This window comes from Xiphias gladius, chromosome 14 (genome assembly GCF_016859285.1).
Source record: "Xiphias gladius isolate SHS-SW01 ecotype Sanya breed wild chromosome 14, ASM1685928v1, whole genome shotgun sequence".
In the NCBI taxonomy this organism is placed as follows: domain Eukaryota; kingdom Metazoa; phylum Chordata; class Actinopteri; order Istiophoriformes; family Xiphiidae; genus Xiphias; species Xiphias gladius.
This window is the reverse complement of record NC_053413.1, coordinates 15,214,149-15,234,062: the sequence shown is the minus strand read 5'-3', so window position 1 is coordinate 15,234,062 and position 19,914 is coordinate 15,214,149. Positions and strand designations below refer to the sequence as shown.

The 19,914-nt window shown below is 40.9% G+C and overlaps 1 protein-coding gene across 2 annotated transcripts in view; it reads right to left on the bottom strand.

Annotated features, from left to right (window-relative positions):
* pbx1a (pre-B-cell leukemia homeobox 1a) overlaps positions 1 to 19,914 on the bottom strand; it is a 47,930-nt gene that overhangs the window by 12,252 nt on the left and 15,764 nt on the right. The gene's annotated exons all lie outside the window — the stretch shown is intronic.

The window sequence follows — 19,914 nt, the reverse complement described above, 5'->3', positions numbered from 1 at the left end:
TGCAAAGACATGTGTCTCAATAAATCAGTTAAAGAGATTACAGAATTCAAGCTAAATCAGATAGTTCCATCGCTAGATGAAGATGCACAAATTGGAAATACGATAACTACTTATATAAAAAAAAGCAAAGAATAGAATAGCTTAAAGATTCAAAATTCACTATCACTGGATTTGTAATCACTAGGATTCATTATTTTAACACTCATGACATTAGTAAAACACTGAGCATGAATATTTTTTCACATCTCAATATCGAACTGGATGTGCAGGATTTTGGATTGTTCCTCATATCTTACAAATAACTACTAAATCAGTACCCTACCGCCACACCTGTAGTCCCAGTGTAGCAGTCTCAGTGTTGTAATCTTGATTTACTAGGACTAAGGATGTTTTTGCAACCGATACCTAAGGTCTGTTTGCACACTTGTTTGGGGATTTAGACCTACGCTGAGTCTTCAAACACCTACAGGCGTTCAGCTCTCAACTGACACTCAGCTCCCATGGTGTAAAGAGTGAAGTGTAAACACAACCAAGACAGGCCTGCTGAGATGGAAATGCACAAAGTGCACAAAAAATCAGATTCATGCACACATCCACGCACAAAGATATTTTGAGAAATATACGTGACATAGGCTCAACTCACACGAAAACTATATACTGCTGACTCTTTCAATAATACTATTTTAACTACATTCTAGAGTATAAAACATCAAGGTGTTTCACCATGATTTTTTATTTAGGATCAGCTGTACTGCCCTGCCTGTTTCTGCCACCAGAAGGCTCCCTTGGTAAAGCAGCAGAGAGTCCAGCTTTTCTTAGAGGTGCTGACAACAGCCGACCAGGTGCAGCCCTCCTTTCCATCCACTGTCTTCAAGGACAAAGACAGAGCTCACGCTGCCACCACATTTTTCATAAACATTTTAATCTACGCATCTATCAAAATGTTTCAGAGGGACGATTTAATACTACATACTGTATGTCTCTTCCATGATGACTGTAGACAGTGAAAATAAATGACAGGTTGTGTGACAGAGCAGTAAAGCCATATTGCAACCCCACAGTCTCCAGTCACAGTGACGGCTCTTTTGTAATGAGGATGTAAGGCTGAGTCGCCCTGTGACCTTTCTGGTGAGCAGGGGGTCCAGATGGATTCCTGAAGCAGTATGGGGAGCTTGTCTACCCTAGTCCCCCCCCCCCCCACACACACACACACACCCCTTTTCCTTCCCTCTCTTTTTCTCCTCCTGCAATAACATCATCCATTCCCATCAGCTCCAACACGTGAGCAAGCTCAGCTCAAGAGGCAAATGTCAATGGCTATCAGGCGGCTGGAAAAGGTCAGGAGTTCAGATGGGGAGCAGACGCATATGTGTGTGGGCGCATGTGCACATGTGCAGGTAGATGAATATGTGGATATTTTTCATGTGAATCACACCAGCGGGAAATTATAGCATTCACCAATTTGATTCTGACAAAACAGTGGCACATCCCAACCAGAGGGGGAATCTAATGAGCCTAAGAGTGATTTATTCATCCCCTCCAAGTCCCCGAGTGCACAACTAAAAGCATGAAATGGATTAAATAAATACAATTAATAAGGAAAATCAAACAATTCACTGTGCTGTGGCATAATTACCCTAACCACAGCCATCAGCTTTATTTATTTCTGTTCAGTAATAGCAATGAAATCGATTAGACCTCAATGCCAGTTAGGGTGCTCGTTGTGATCTCTGCAACTATGGACTATACATTAACATAATCACCTGACAGAGAGAAGTGCCCTCTATTACAATACATCACATGCTCCCAACACTTGTATAATAACACCAAAAACCTTTTACACACACCTCTAATGTATTGTTCTATTGTAGCAACAAAGGCATGGATACCATACTGTTCTGCAATTCTCTTATTCCATGGATAGTCACAGATTAGTATCTATAAAAGGAAGATGGCCATCATCTCATCTTGATCATTACCGACAGACTTAATTGAACAATGAGAGGACACAATTCCCCTCTCTGCTGCTTCCTCCCTCCCTCTTTCCTCTTCTCTTCTTCTTTCCTTCCCTTTGTGCACAGTCTTGTATAATTCCTTCCCTGAGATGTGGGGCACTAAACCCAAAATGGCAAGGCATAAAAAATGTATCATAAACAATTCTTGAGCCGTTTTCTGAATAATAAATGTGATTCTAAGAATAATTCTTTGTTTTGGTTATTGACAAAATTAATTTCTGCTCTTTTACTTCCTTAAGAGCTGGCTCATGCCCATCGCCACACTGCCTGCTGTTTGCAGACAACTGCAGTGTAAATAAACATGACGATTAAGCCACCCACTCAAGGTGCACACACATACAAACACACACACACACACACACACACACACACACACACACACACACACACACACACACACACACGCACGCACACAAACACATGGCACTAACATGCACTTTGTGCACAAATATAAGCACTCATATAGGCACACACACACATAGGAAAAATACACATCTATGCACATTGGCAGACTACCCTGAGCACCCAGCCTGGTGCCCTACGAGTCCTCTTAAATGAAAACATGTTTAATTAATGATGTTTAAGTATTCTGACACAATTAGGAAGATTTACGGTCAAACAAGGTAGCAGTGATGTCCCTGACAGCCATGATGAGAGTTTACCCATCTCGCCTCTGACTGGCAGCTAGCAGCCAACACTGGACCGGATCCATTTCCCATCAATACAGTAATGCAATACACTCCGCAGCACTGTGGTGTATATATGTGTGCTTGTGTGTGCGTGTACGTGTGTGTCCTCTCTTGCCTAGCTCTTGTCCACATCACATGACCCCAGAGAGGGCCAGGCAGTGGCTGTGCTCTCTATTGATTGTGTGGGCACACGTCATCTAGGGTTTCAGCAGTTAATAAATCAGGTCTGCTCCTGACACAACCACAGATGTGTGTATACATCTGTGTGTGTGTGTGTGTGTGTGTGTGTGTGTGTGTGTGTGTGTGTGTGTGTGTGTGTGTGTGTGTGTGTGTGTGTGTGTGTGTGTGTGTGTGTGTGTGTGTGTGTGTGTGTGTGTGTGTATGTGGGCCTGTCACAGACCAGTCAGCAGGAGTGAAAGCGACAGCCACATGATAATGTAACATCACCACCATTCATCCCTGCCACACAGCATTCTGAGACAAAACAACAACAACCTAGGAACCTGAAAAAAGCAGCGTGATTTACAGCAGACATGACAAGTATCACTAATACAAATCCTCCCCTCCCCACTCCTTCAAGGAGTTCAGCATCCTGCTCTCATCTGCATTTGTTAGAAGCCCAATAAAGCAGTCCTCATAAGACACAGCACTGTGTCATATTTCACACTGACCCACACAGTAGGGGCAAACTACAGTACTAAGCAACGCTATTATCATTACTGAGAACACAAAATGAATATTGTGTTGCATTATATTCAATTTACAGTATATGTGGTCATTTCTACTGAACTGAATCTGGGCTTTAATAATGAAAGCACAATCATTTTGAAATTACTAACTGTAGCTCTATACAAAGTCTATGCCATGAAAACACTTGCTATATTCTAAATATTATGTTATTTAAAATAGTCCTATAATGGTCTCTACTGTATATGTACCTGTACTCTCAATCAACAGGTAATGAGAAGCTGTTAAGGGAGTACTCAAAACATGGCACCTACATTACCCACAATGCAAATCGTCTGCCGACAGTTCAGTCAGAGATTTGGGTGTTATGCTAGTAGCAGCTAATATAGCGTTTAGCAGAGATGACGAGCAGGCTACATGAGTGCTTCTCATTTTCAAACTTTTACTCTTCAAAACCAAGCAGCGCTGACTCAAGTTATATCACTTGGGTCAATTTATCAGATTAAAGGACACAAAAGGCTTTATACAACTTTTTTCATATATGCAGTGGTGCTCCCCAACACCTGTAAACACACGTTGAAGTATTAAATTGGTGGCGTTTACCCTTAAAATGTTCTCCAAATGCAAGCAGCCAGAACTTTAACTAAATAAAATACAGTCTAAAAATGGATAAAACTGAGATTTAACAATTGCTTACTTTGTGTATACACACACACACACACACACACACACACACACACACACACACACACACACCAAGGAGCTTCAGTAGCAGTCCATCATAATTAAATCATGTCACACAACTCTTCTCCAGTAAACGTGTTTTAATTTTGATGTATTGCGATTAAGATTTAAAATAGAAACTGTCTGTTCAAAGAAGAACAAGGCTTCAGCGAATGATTATTTCCATTGTTGGTCCCTCAGCTGATTACTTTCTTGATTAATCGATCAATTGTTTGGTCTATAAAATGTAAGAAAATGCTGGAAAAAGTCCATCACAATTAAAGATATTCAATTTACTTCCAAATAAAACAATGAAAAGCAGTAGATCCCTACAACTGTGTTTTTGGAACTAGTTAATGTTTCACATTTTTGCTTCAAAAATAACAATGAATCAACTCAAAATTAACTAATCATTCTAGCTCTTAAGGGGAGTATGAATCTTTCAATCTCAGCTTTTGACGCTGGACTGTTTTCAATACTCATAGCTATGGACATATTTTGGTTGATACCGAAAAAGTACTGAGGTTCAAATCCCAGCCCTACCAATAAAGCAATCATCATAACGCAGAACTGTGTCATATCTACAATAATTATGAAATTAGCTCATTGCCATAAAAACCATTACTATATTCTCAACACTGTGTTGTTTTAATTGTCTAAATGTTCTGTACTGTAAACTGAAAGCTAGATTAGCGGAATATTCATGAACTCACAAGAAACTTTCTCAGGCCCAAAATGTTCTCTCCATCGCCAGATAATGGGAAGCTGTACAGCCTCAGTACACAAGGGCATAGTCATAAAGTACCTCTAAAACAGCTTTATGCTTTATCAGCCATCTCGAGTATCATGTGCAGAAAGGGGGCAGAGCCTAAGCGTTGTATCTGACACTGGGTGGGGGGATGGGGGTTACCAAGGACAAGGAAAAACACCAAAGAAATACGGGAGGGATGGGCAGAGACGAGGAGATGTGGATGGTACAGGCAAGGAGGGAAGAGAGTGATGGAGGGAGAATGAAAGGCGAAAAATAGAAATGGAATAGGAAAGCGAGGTGTCAATTAAAAAAATGAACCCCAGTGCATTTGGGAGGTGACAGCTGGTGGGAGACGAGCTGACAGGCGTCACATTAGGCGGATTTGGTGGCCGCTCCCCTCATCCCCTCCTTTTTTCCCCCCTCCTTTCCCTCTGTCTCTCTCCGTCTCTGGCTTTCTCCACTGGCGACCGGTAGTTTCTCATGCGGCAGTGGTGGCGGCAGCAAGCGAGGCAAGAACTCAGCTTGGTGTTTTTCAGAACAAGTTCCCCCTGCAGCTACTCCTAATAACGGTAATTATCGTCATCATCTGAGGCTTAAGCAGGCCAGTTTGAGGCCTGAGGGGCTGGCCTGATAATGAAGCAGCCAGCGCCAGAGGAGACCATTCAGAGCACCGCCCTGCCACCGATGCAGAGCAGTCCCATTTAAAAGCCTTCATTAAAATAATTCATTATTGAAAATAGATACATTAGCCTCCTGGCTGTCAGTCTTTCGTAAGGTGTCTTAAAATATATATCTTCTTGATTGAATCAAACTCATGCTCAGCCCAAGCAGTTCTAACAGCTCCAGGCGGCACTGGAAACCACGTTGGCTGAGTAGCTGAGGAGAAGTCACGAGCTTGTGGAGCAGCGAGCTGCACAGTCGGCCCGCTAGCAGAGAGACAAAGACATCTCTATGGAGAGAGGTCCATGCAAGGGAAAACACAAAGTAAATAAGTGAATGATCACACCAACTTTAGCATAACATTTGGGCAGGGCTTTTTATTATCTACTATTTGTAGAGTATTTTTTTCAGCTATATTACCTACCCCGGAATTTGAACCTAGGGTGTGCAACTACATGGTCAGCAGCTTAAGCAGCTAGCGTTCATCAGCTAAACATGGGAGAGTTTTGGAAACTCCACACCTTTTCGATGTCAGAATAAGAGGGGCTGCGTCCAACAATGTCTGTGACTTTCCGAAATTGGTGGTCCGACATTCAGATCCATTTCACGCAGCCATTAGCCGAATAAACACTTTTATTTGATGGGACAAAACGCCATATGAACTAATTCTTTTTGAGCATAACCATAACTGCCAAACTTAGCGCGGTTTAATTTTGTAGAAGTGGCCAATTAATTTGACATACAGTGGCCAATCTTGGCCCAAAAACACAAGAATCTAAACTTATGATTTAGATCAGGAAATATTTAATGAGAGAATAAGTAAACAAGACTAATAATCTGAATATTCAATGCCCAGTCCAAAGCCTGGGAGGTTAGTGGTATAAGTATTTAGTCATTTGCCATAAGAAAGCTCACAAAATGTCACATATTATTGCAGAGAAGTTTACCAAGAGTTCCCTTAATGTATCAGACTTGTCATCTACTTTGCCATAAATAAATACCAGCCTCTAATCAAATGACAGCGAGCGTAGTGCTGCTGTCCCGGGCAACAGTTGGTGAGGAGGTGACGTGTGAAGCCTTCAGAGCCAGGAGGATATGGTCCGTGACAGTTAGCGTCCTGCCCTAACTGTTACCCTACAAGCCCTCCCTACGCACCAGGACAAGACATGAAACAAGAGGTCCAGTAACACAATCCTCCTCATGTCCCCGTGGTGTGTAGTCCTGTGCATGGCACATTTCATAAGGCTCCGCTCTTTGACTGGTGATGAGTTTATGCGAAGGTAATTAACAGTAATTAATCCTTAATTACAGCAATTAGCAGAGTCGCAGTAAATTAAGCCACATCTGGAGGCACGGAGCAGGGCTAGACAAGTAGGGGTGGGTTTTTTCGAGGGGGGGGGGTGCAGAGACCACGCGACCGGGATTGTTTAGGTAGACCTGGGACGTCCAGCTTGCCATCCCTGCTCCAGGCGTTCTGCTGGGACCTGTGATTCACTGTGCAATCTCAGAGGTGGGTGATGGGGCAGGGTCTGATGAACACAGAGGCCTGAGAGAGGAGGTTCATTTCTGAAGAAAATTGTTTCATCACAGGGAGAAAGGGTCCCTTAAGCTACCACGCAAGGACACCCAACATATGTCCACTCATAGACAATAGTGCTTGTGGTTCTGCTTCGATGTGCATGGCTTCACTCAACAACATGTGAACATGCATTTTATACAATGTCCCTAGAAAGAAAACCTGGCTTGCCGTTTGCCTCTCTGGAAGAACAAAACTACACCCACTATTTACAGGGTAAAATACAGAGAACAGAAACACAAAGAGATGCTCCTGGTACATTATTACAATCCTGAGTCCTTTCACAGTCACATGGCTCAGTCTGTACAATCCTCTACTATTAAAAAGATTCTGAGTGGTTACTTAGATTATCCCATGACACATTTCAGCTCCACTGGGACCAATATCTTCCATGATGACAATGCTCTTCTCCATAAAGCACAAGTGGTCACTTTGAATGGCATGATAATAATTTTAGCCATATGCCAGTGCGTCTTCTGTAAACAGCTATGATCCTATTGTCTTTTCTATATTTAGATACATGCAAACTGAGCATCTATGTATATACGGTATCTGTGCATCTCAGGTAAAGGAAGTGTTGCTTCAGATGTACATATCCTACATAGGAGGATCCAGATGACCAATATGAATTGACAGATAATGTCAGCTGTGATAAATGCTGATCTTGTGTTCTTCTCATCTGCCCAGGCGCTTGTTGGTTGATGTTCCTGTACGGTTATGTTTTAAGCTTTACCCTCCTTGTTTGTTTTTAGAGACTAACTCAAAGATTTTATGGGTTAAGTCAGCATCATCCTTTTAATCTTCTCTCATGTCTAAGTTGTTGTACACCAGAAGCCCCGAAGCTCTCCACAAGTTCAGATCACACTGCCACAAGTCTACAAAGGACACTTTTGTTGTCCCATGACAAACCATGGCGATGCTATAACTATCAGAACACTGTCAATGTGCTGGGTCTTGAGAATGACATTAAGGGGCTATAAGAGGGCTGCAAATGCTGATTGCTTTGCTTATTGATTAATTCAGCACTGCAACTCAGATATTTCCATTATCGAGCTGCAGAGTATTCTCTCAATCAATTCATTGTTTTGTCTATAGAATGTCAGAAAAAAGAGAAAATGCTCATTATAATTCATTTAGATATTTAGCTTAATGTCTTGTGCGATATGAAAAAGCATCAAGTCCTCACATCTGAGGAACTGGAACCAGCGAATGTTCTTGAAAAATTACGAAGACGATCGATTAATTATTTATTCAAATAGTTGCAGATTAATTTTCATTCTATCAACTCAGTGATTAATTGATTACTAATTACAGCTCTAGTTTAGTCTCAGAATGTCAGAAAATAAAAAAAAGGGCCACCAGAATTTCCCAGAGTCAAGTACATCTGCAAATTCCATGTTATGTCCAACCAACAGTCCAAAACCCAAAGATATTCAGTTTACATTGATACAGTGTAGAAAAGCAACAAATCCTCACATTTGTGGAGCTGAAACCGGCAAATGTTAAGCATTTTACTTGATCATTAACTTATACGATTAATTAACTCACTCCGCACACAGTTTTTAACAAGTGATACACTAGTCGTACAAGTCTAAAGTGCCCCTTACCTCAGCACAAAGTTGCAGTGTAGAATCTGGCAGATGGACCTATGCCATCCGAATGTTTGATAGGCTACAAAGTGCTATTAATATTGTAACACTTGAGAGATTTACTCCAGCAGGAAATATAGTCTTTCCCTGCATTTATCAGGGAGCTTCCCATCACAGCAGAAGAAGTCAAACCGGCATTGTTTTGCTGCATGTGCACTTTGTTTGGATGCTGTCACAACTATGGAAATCCCTGTGAGGTTTACTGTTTTGCCAGGCCTGGTGTTCAACAGACTAGTGATGCTTAGTCTGTCCCTAGCTGTCAGGAGAGAAAAACAATTTGAGGGATCACTGTCCATTAGAGAAGGCAGCTCCATTTCATACAGAGATATTTCTTTGTCTAATGTCTTTCTTAAGATCTACTTGTAACCTGCTTGGAGTACCAGATAAGTGATGGTTTGTTTTGAAGTTAAAAAAAAACACAGTGCCAGAAATTTTGCATAAACAAAAGAGAGGACTTAAAAGACAAATGAAGGTACTCTTTTATGCATGATAACCCACCCAACAATACCAAAACAGTCCTAATGCAGAAATGATGCAAATAATATTTGGCTAATGTTTGCTATGAGAAGCTGCAGCCTCTTACTCATTGAGGGCAAGTGCAAAAAAAAAAAAAGTCCATGGTGATGCTGTATGAATGCATTTGTGTGTGTGTGTGTGTGTGTGTGTGTGTGTGTGTGTGTGTGTGTGTGTGTGTGTGTGTGTGTGTGTGTGTGCGTGTGTGTGGGTGGGTGTGTTGGAGGGGTCAACTTGGGACAAAGGTTTAGAGCTGTAACGATGAATATGACGATGCAATGCCTGCAGGCAGAGAGAGAGTATGTGTTTACAGCAGAGGTAGTGGTCCAGGCAGTCTAAGTGGCCTGGCTGGCAGGCCAACCACACCAGTAGAGGGTAAAGCCTGGTCATTAATCACAAGCCTGTGGGATCGTCCCGCTGTAGCGGAATACTGGGTCAGAGGGAGCTCCTGCTGTCAATCAGCACTGAAATGTGTGTGCGTCTGAATGGAGTGGGACTGTAAGTGGGGGAGTGTGTTTTTTGATGAGAAAGTGTCATTTGCCTCCAGCTACAAAAAGCATATAGCACTGAGGAATCAATGCATTAATGCAAACGCTAGCTTGCGAGTGCTAGACATCATTTACATAAAAAAGCATATCGAGTCATCCATTGGGAATGAAAGCAACATTTCCTGCCCTAAAAGCTGAGGCTTGATTTTAAAAAATAAAGACAACACTGCTCTCTGTAAAAGGAGCAAACCCATATAACATGCAGACAGCCCTGTGGCATCAGCAGCACACGCCAGGAACACTAATATCCCATTTCAAATGAGAGACACATATATGACATGGGTGTACTGAATGCATGTTGACCCAGTTTTTCATGCCGCTGTCACAGGTTCATACATTGTCAACACGGTTCACAAACACTTGAGTCTGCAGCTGTAGTTCTATCGACTTTACCTCACAAAAGCACATGCTGACCCATTCAGATTGAAAACCAGTGTGGGTTTAACCTGGGTCACTGTGTCAGTCTGAAAGGGCGATAAGGGAGCTGTCATCTGAGTATGTTGCACTCTACAAATGTAGTCATCACAGTAAATCTTGGAACGGGGAAGTCAGAGAACTCGTGCAAACTATGAAAAACATGACAAGCAAAGCTGCTGAAACAGGCCAAACCCCATCAACACTGAGCTCTGGCTGTCTTTCACGCTGTCTTTTATGACATACTGTACTTGAGAAATGCAGCTGTGCAGCATATTTTTTTAAATCCTGGGATACCTCTACACTCTCTGCTCCTCTGCAGCCTGTTGACATTTTGTTGATCCAACACGAGGGCCTGAACTCATTTCTAACAAAAGACATGCAGCATTCGCATTGATGCTGTGGTCAGCTCTGTCAAAATGAATAAAAAGGTCAATGAAATGTAAAACCTCAAATAAAATCAGACTGCAACATAATCAATTGAAACCACCTTAAATGTACTACACAGTATGTTTTATAGGTGTTTTGCTTTAACCAAAACTAGACTAATGTTAGTGTCGTCAGTATTTACCCATATTTCAGTATTGTTGCAAACTGATTTGACTACAGACTTTAAATTATGTTGAATATTTTCACTGAATTTATTCCGCAAGCTGAAACTCCAAATGTTGCCTTCAGGGGTTTAACCTGTGCAGATGGCACTGAGTTGCTGGAAAGACGGAGGAGGACTGGTACAGTAAGAGCCACAGTCTGCACCTGAAAATCCAACAGTTAGACAGCTGTAACCGTGGAAACAGCGTCAAGCGTTCCATCAGGATCCCTTTCAGTTCATTTTGACCAGTTCACCAAACTGGTTCTGAGAGCAAAACGCTGAACTAGAGACTGCATCGTTATGTCAAATATGACCAATGCTACAATTTATTTTTTCTATGTATTATCTTATTTATAATTGTATGGCATTCTGCCTTTTATATGACAGTCTGCAGAGACAAGAAAGAAGGGTTATGGTTGGAGGGGTACGGCATGCAACAAAGGTCAACCAGCTGGGAATCAAATCATGGACATTACAGGTATGCACCTTAACCATTAGGCAACCGGATACCCTTGGATCTCATTTGCTCACATTAATTTTCTTAAGTGAAGGAAAGTGAAAAAGAAAAACAATATAATTTTAAAGTAATTTCTACTTTTGTACAGTAGCACAAAGCTACAATTCCAAGGCAAACTCTTAATAAATAGAACATCTCCACTTGAATTTCATCATCTCGTTTAAAAATCGAAATATTAAATAACTGAAATATCAAAAAACAATGATTTAGATATTAAAACAAACAAAATAAAAGTCCCGTTCAGACTTAGCAGATGGCTTTTTTTTCTGTAACACTGAGCAGATCCTTTCCTTTTTTAACTGTACGTTACTACTTAAAAAAACAATTAAACAAAAAAAAATCTACATACACGTGCAGAATATGTTTGTATGATTGTGTATGTGTGTGGCTTTTTTTTAATACATGTTTTTTTTTGTTTTTTCAGTTTGTTACATAGTTTGTTACGTTGGAGCTGCCTGTTCCTCTGCCTTAGTTTACATTTATTTACTTGGAAGCACACTACCTAGTCACACATTGGAACCAGTCATGTGAGGAGTTTTTTTAATGCACTTTTTTTCCAAAAATGTTAAAAAAAAAAAAAGGTAAAAACAAATAAATAAGGCATGGTTGTGAACTTTTAAATTATAGTTACCTACCAGCAATTATAAGGCCCTTATTTAACTCTTTTGCCCAGTTACTTCCAAATCTTGCCACAAAACTATTTAAACGCGGTAACCCATGACGTGTTTTACTTATCCTTCTAGTTTTCCATAGTATTTCACATCAAAAGTAATAATATATTGCAGTTCTCCACTTCTCGAACTGGATTGAGCTGCAGCTCCACGGCCTCTCCTCTCTCCAGGCCCCCTGGGTGAGATAGCAGTCAAATTCTGTCGGTCGGCCTCTACACACCTGCATCCCCAGCTGGACCTCTAATCCCCCCCCTCCCTCCCTCCCTCCCTCCCTCCCCCTCTGCTATACAGTGCTCTACTCCCAGCTGCCTGGGCTATTTATAGGCCCTGTTTCATTTCCACACCTGCAGGGAGGCAGAGTTGTCACAGTGGGCCCACAGAGCCTCTCTGGAATACTGCATGGGAATCAAAATGCACCTTGCTGATGCAGGAACTTATTCTTGTCACTCTCTCTCGGCTGACTCGCATGATACGGTTCTGTTGCGGATGTGCAGTGCAGTATGTGGTGCAAAGATAACACATAAAAAGGAATCCGTGTAAATAAGATTCCCGTGTGAGGAGTGTGAGGTATATAGACACGGATTACACTTTTTGAATAATGCGCACAAACACACACACACACAAACACACACACACACACACACACACACACACACACACACACACACACACACACACACACACACACACAGGCTGTACACCAGCTGGATACATAGCATTTCCTCACATGCATGGACATTACTCCTTTATAAACTTCATTAACTAACTAGCCAGCGAGGTAATGCTAAGTAAGTGCAACAACAAATAAAAGTTCCTATTTTCCTCCTACATTTCCATTTTTTTCCTGTCATGTTTTTCTATCTGGATGTAGTGGGCTGAGGATCCAGTCAGTGGATTACATTATCAGTCTGACCTAGTTGCCAGCTATCTCCTGAGACCTGAGGAGCCAGGCTTTCTGCACAGCCTTCCGCTCCTACAACACGCACACTGTGTAACTTTAATTTATCAGGGGGAAGAGGAGGGAGAAATGTGACAGGTTGACAGTTCTCTTTGCCTGCCACTCCAAGCACTCCCTCTCCCCGCAGTGTGTCGGTTAAGGGTCCTTGCTATAGAACAGTGCATCACCGAGAGTGACTTTTATTCAGCTTGCTGGAAACTCATCAGCGAGGTTGGAACCCTCTTATTAACATGAACATTTAAGGCAAGAATTGCAGAGAGTTATGTGATTCGAATGCGGCCAAGGAGCTGAATTTTAGTATCCCTCCCTAATAAAATGCCAAAAAAAGCACAGAACAGTGTTGTCCATATTCATACACAGTCACATCTCCAGAGATGGAAGAAGTATTCAGATCATTTACTTAATTAAAATTTGCGATACCACGATGTAAAATATCTATTACAAGCGGAAGTCCTGCAGTCAAAATTTTACTTAAGTAAAAGTACCAGAATATTAGCAACACATTTTAGGCTTTCTAGGCTATTTTACACATGTATATATTATTGCATCATTATTATTGATGCATTACCATGTAAACTAGACCTTGATGTTGTCGTTGGTCAAGATGGGGCTTCTTAATATTGTTGGGTCACTTAATCTAATACAATGCGTCATGTTTTATAAACTGATCATATTTTTTGCATGCAAAATCTTAATCTGAAAAGAAACTACAGCGGTTAAATGAATGTAATGGAGTAAAAAGTACAATATTTCCGTCTGAAATGTTGTGGAGTATAAGTATAAAGTAGCATAACAAGGAAGTAAAAAGGATTGTACAATAACTGAGTAAAGGCACTTAGAAAAACACCGAAAAAGGCCACCATACCTGGTCATACTGATCCAGCATATACCAGCAGGATTTTTTCATATTTTCTTAAGAATACAGCCTCCATCCTGGGCAACCAGTGTTCAATTCATTTCATAAAATCAATCACGTAGCAATTAGTAAAGGAAAGGCATAATTTAGGCATTCAAAAGAGACAATTTGGAGCTGTTATTGGAAAAGTACAAAGGACTTAAAATCACAAAGCAGTTTGCAGGAGCAGAATTAAAATCCTGACACACTTAGTCATGTGAAAGGCAGTACGGTGGCAGTAAACTCAGAGAACAAACGACTAAAATAATCAGGCTGCAGACTAAAAAATGAAAATGGAGTTAGCAACAAAGAGAGCACTGACGTCTGGAAAAGGAAAGAAAAGGTGTAGAAGTGTAGAAGTGATTCTGTGAAACTTAAAAAAAATAAAAACTTGAAAGAGGAGCGGAGACTATATTCAGGAGAGAAGACATTAGTGGTGATAGATGATCAGCCAAAATAGCAAAACAAGCTGGAATAATTTTACACCTGTTAACATTTACAACCTCAACTATCTTGAATCAGCTGACAGTTTAGGGTTAAACGTCAACATTTCACACAATATTTCAGCTGAGCAGAAATATACTGTACATGTAAGTGAGAGATATATGTTGAAAAACTTGAGTCTTTCTGGGTCACGACTGTTTCCCCCCGTTCAAGAAAAAAATAGCCAATATGGTTTTTCTGTGAAAATTTAGGAAGGGGGATAGGGAGCGGGGGGTGGAGGTGGGGAGAGATGTGCTGCTGCCAGATTAGGCTACAGCCTGTGCCAAGGTTATAAACAGGCTGTTATCAGGCTTCCAAACAGAATAATCCTCCCTGTATCAGTGCCCAAACATATGGGGCCACACAAAGCATCAGCAGCCCCTGACAGACACCCCATTTTAATTACACAGAGGAGGGGGGCAGGACCTTTCTCCCTGTGCCTGTCCCTTTTCTGCTTTAGTTTCTCTCTGTCTGGCTGTCTAGGAAATACATTTTCGAAGAGGGAAGCTCATCTGTAGTGACAAATAAAGCTTAAAGATAAACATTAACGGCCTTGTATGACATTATCATTTCAGATTATGTAGATTGGAGCTGAAACAACTGGTAAATTAATCTATTTTTCTAGTAGGTGCTTAATAGTTTTATGTCATTTTCAAGCACAAATGGTTCGCTGATTCCAGTTCCTAAATTGTAATAAAATTTGTAGCTTTTGTTTGTCATGTGTGATAGTTTACTGAGTATCTTAGGGTTTTGGAATGTTTTTCACACAAAATACAACATTTGAACACATCACTTTGGACTTTAGGAAATTTGTGATGGGCATTTTTCTGACATTTTATAGGCCAAAAGATTAAATATTCAGCAGATTGACCAATAATGAAAATAGTCACTGGATCCCTACATTTTGGGTTCTGGACTGGTGGTCAAACAAAACAAGCAATGTGAATTAACTGAAGAAAAACAAAAAAAGAGCAAATTATTCAATAATAAAAAAAAGTTGCAGCCCTAAATTCTAATCCTGGTGTGTCATTTTGCAAATATCACATACATACTGACAGTACACATACATACTGTATGTATATATGTATGTGAAATTTACTGGATATTTTTAAGGTAGCAGGTTAATCGATAATGAAAATAATGGCTAATTGCATCCCTTTTATACATAGTCCTATTCGATCTTATTCGATTATTCAATTAAGCAAAACCATGTAAATCTGTTCCCGTCAGGCCTCAACTGTTGGGGGACTCTCCTTCCATCTGAAAGAAATAAATTCCTCTATCTTTTATATACTGCCTACAGATTTTAAAGTCTTGTTCAATAAAGTTTAAATGTCACAGAGGTGTAATAACGGGGATCATATAAACGTTGGGCTTGGAAAAGCTATGCAAAATGATGCCGTCCCTTTCCGCTCATGCAATAAAATTTTATTTGGCTGAATCGGCCAATAAAAGTGGGCTTTGAAGGTTGTCAATGGGGAGTAATTGTTCCATTTACAGGAGCAATCATATTTCTCTGAAGCTTTTTTTCATACAGCGTGAATGAGTCTTGACAGTGACACAAAGAGAATCTTCTTGTTAGAGATGTGACTTCCATACCGACCTTCAACTAAAACAGAAGAGCATATAAAAACTGAAAAAAAAAAAAAAAAAAAACGTCTGGAAAACCAATACACGGGAGGTAAGTGACACTGCAAGATGAATATGCGACTCTGGTCATGTGTGCTGCAAACCCTTCTTCGAGATTTCACATGACCGATGGAAATACACAATAACAGTCCACACTTTTGGCAGCAGCAGAGCCCATTTCACACACCCCCAGACAGCGGAAAGAGTTCAGACCTTAATGACGTCCAATCTTCTCTGTCACGCCGGGCTGGAGGCTCACCAGGGAAAAATCGACCGACAGCTCAAAGTGCTGTTAACCGCTTTTGAGGACTCCTCTCTGATGCACAAAGCCCACCTTTATTCCAATCACAGGTCGCAAAAAGCATGCCATCACTGTCTTTCCCCACAATTAAAGTTTAGACATTCATGCTCCATATAGGAAAACAAACATAGATTCAATTGGTGTGAAGCTAGAAACACTGGCTTCTTAAAAATAAGATGTTGGTCTGAAGTCAATTTTGCTTTTGATAAAGGCTTGCAGTTATAATGTGCTTCATCATAACTACTGTAGAAAGACATACAGTAAATGTCAACCACTGTAATGATTTGTAAACACAGAGCAAAGATGATGATAGCCTTGAAGAAAATTAAAGGAGGTATCTTTATTTTGCTATAGACAATCACTTTGAGATCTGAAGGCCTTTTTGTCTATGTGCTTTTCAAACTCTCTATCTGAAGTGAATATCTCTTTTAATTGAGACTTGAGTTTTGAACTATAAAGATATCTGTTGCATTTTAGCTTGTAACACATAAAATTTATGACTAGTACTGTGATGTTTTTAATTGATCAAAGTCAAACATCGACTTGATGAAACAAAGCAGCAGTCACTTTAAACCACATTAAGATATCAAGGGCTTTTAATCTTTATTTTTTAAAAGACAACATTTTTGCGCCCAATAATTGAACTGCTTGTGGAAAAGTAATCCTCAATTGTGTAACAGCAATGGAGAAGTCGAGGAATTTTGTTTTCATCATCAGGTCTTGGCTAGCTCTTTGATTTGATTTCACAGCTGGAGAAGCATTTGGTAAGGAAATATCAGAGTGCAGCTGTAAGCCAACGTGTCAGTGTCTATCCATCCCAGTAAGAAAGGCCCAAAATAATAATCAACCACTCTTGCCTCTTTGGAGCAATGCTGCCAGACAAACACAATGAGTGTCTCCACATCCCTGCTCTGACAGGAAACGCTGGCGGAGTCGGGGTAAACGGACGGCGCGGTGCGGCACTGCAGCCCCTAATGATCTCCCCTCTGTTTCAGCGGACTGAGAAAAGCCATTACCTCCCGCCACATTACCCTGCCATCCCTCACATGGTGGATGGCCCCTCTCTCCCATGAGCACCTTGCTCCAGTCATGGCTGGCAGTGCTCACCTCCTTACCGCCTCCTCCTCAACCCCGTCCACCCTCCTCCCTCTGAAACCCCCAGCTCTATACATCACATTTAACACTTTGACACTAACAGTCTATAATGTTTCTATTCTACAAAATCACTCTGCCAACTCCAGGATCGCAGAGGAGAATCTGACGAAAATAAATACCACTCTAAGCCGCTGGCAGTAAATTCTAAAGGAAAAAGAAAAGTACAAAAAGAGGCTCTTATACACTCTGCCTCTGTGCCCGGCATCTGAGAGGTCCTCTGGCTGCAGTGGAAGTGAGGGATAATTTCAATCGATACACATTACAACTTCTACTGACAGCAGCAGCTCACACTTTACATGGAGAATTGTCCAAGCAGTATAAAGAAGCCATATAACCATATTTTCAGAGACGTCTACACTCCTTGTGAGCACTTTATAGCTGTATGAAAGAAACATTTCACTGCATTAAATTATTAAAATCAAAAAGTGGCATGAATAAATAAAACCAGTCTGAATAAGTGATGCGACAAGACAGACTTGAGGCATGACCTTTGAAAGTATCTCAATGTGTCAGCAGACGAAAAGAAGGGGAGATACTGTAAGTATGTGGCAAAAAAAAGGGGGGCGTATTAAATAATCAATAAGAGGCTGAATTGTGGAAAAAGAAAAAGAACAGAGAATTTTTAAAAAAGGCATAAATGAAACATGTCAGGAAAGATTAGTCTACTCAAAAACAAAGAAGAAACAATAACCATATAAAGTGTCCACACCTCATCACACTACAATTTGTTTCTTTTGTCTCTCTCTTTAATATAAGTGTTTACTTGGGCAAAATCCAATCATTTCATTCTCTCGCAGTGTATTTCATGTATATAAACAAACATTTGCTCGACCTCACTGGAGTATTAGCTTTAATGTATCGTCAGCAAGCCGGGCTTTGAGAGGGCATTAATTTCAATTCGCCGATTTAAACACTCCAGTTTGTCGCAATCCTTCATCGCAGTACGGCACCAAGTCAACACACACACAATGGGCCTATTTTTCAATCTAATGGCGGAGCTTACTTGCCACTAGTGAAAAAACTGCTTTTGCCCTAGAACAAGCCACTCAAAATGTAACCCTGCATTTCAAAATGAATTTGAATAATTAATTGCAAGTTAAAACAGTCATGAACCCCCAGAAACGGGCTGGGGATGGGAGCTTGGAAATATATTTTTTTGCCCCGAGGCCAGAAAATCTCTCATCTTCGAAAGCTGGAAAATGTAGTCTATGAGGATAGAGTGTGCAATCTCCAGTGAATCTAATGAAACAAAGTAAAAGATAACGCCACATTTCATCACATCGGAGACAGAGTGCTTCCTCTGGCTTGCCCTTGAGGTGGCAGGAATCCATAATCTGAGGAAATCAGTCTTTTCATGTAGTTGAGGTATCACAAGCCCCTGTTTGACCCGACTCTCAAGACAATTGATTTATGAGCAGATCCAAGACTTGAAGCCAATCTAAGACTACACCTCTCCCTCAAATTATTTATTTTTAAGAAAACGGCTTTCTGGAAAAAAAAAAAATACCATGAGAATAACCACTGTCAGGAAGCAATTTAGATGGCATTGGGTCCTTCTTTTAATAGACAGTATAAAAATAGTGACACAGCAAGCCACAAATACATAGTATATTAACCACTAATGTCTACTTGGTGATGGATAAAACATTTTGGTCATCAAATGTTATTGCAATATTGCATATTTACAGCCTTGCTTTCTCGTATATGTCAAAATCAGACATTTAGAGAAGCCACCTCATCTCTTGACTTGTCCTTGGCCCATTCCTTTGCAGTGAGCTTGTCTTTATTATTTAATTAAGCCACTACGGCCGTTACATTAATAATTGAGTGTGAGAGGAGACCCAGGGCAGCCGCAGGCTCTGGCGCATTGGGCTTCCTGGTGAAGAGTGTATTAAAAATGTGTGTGTTTATGTCTCCAGGGCGTCTGTCCTGGCTGCATAAAATTGAATTGGTTATATCTAATATATCATCCCCTAAGGGTGGCTGGGTGGGTAGGGAAGAGCAGGGGAGAGCTGAGATGGTCGCATCCTGCCAGCAGGGAATGAGTCCGGTCTTAGGGATTCGGAGAGACGCATGAGGCCGTGACGTTAATGTCCCTCAGAATCAAATCGATGGCTGTCCGAATCCTCAGCCTGCATGGCCTCAAGCTAGGAGCACAAGACAAGCCCAGAACCAGATTAAACCCACTCGTTACCGCAGTCTTTGTTTACTTCTGGTGTCTGGTGATGCTTTCAGTGCATCAGTGAGAATGGGTGGAGGATTTCTTATGAAAACGGATTACAACCAGATACCAATACAGGCAAGAAAAAAGCTTATGGCATTCATATAGATACTAAGAGGATGAATGTTGGTGACAATGTGAGTATCTGAATGTAGAAGCAGGAAAAACATCACTCATGATCCCTCCTTTCACAGACTGAGGGGCTGACTGCAAATACACTCTCTGCTCTGTCTTTCTCCACCTCTCCTCTTATCTGCTTCTCCCACC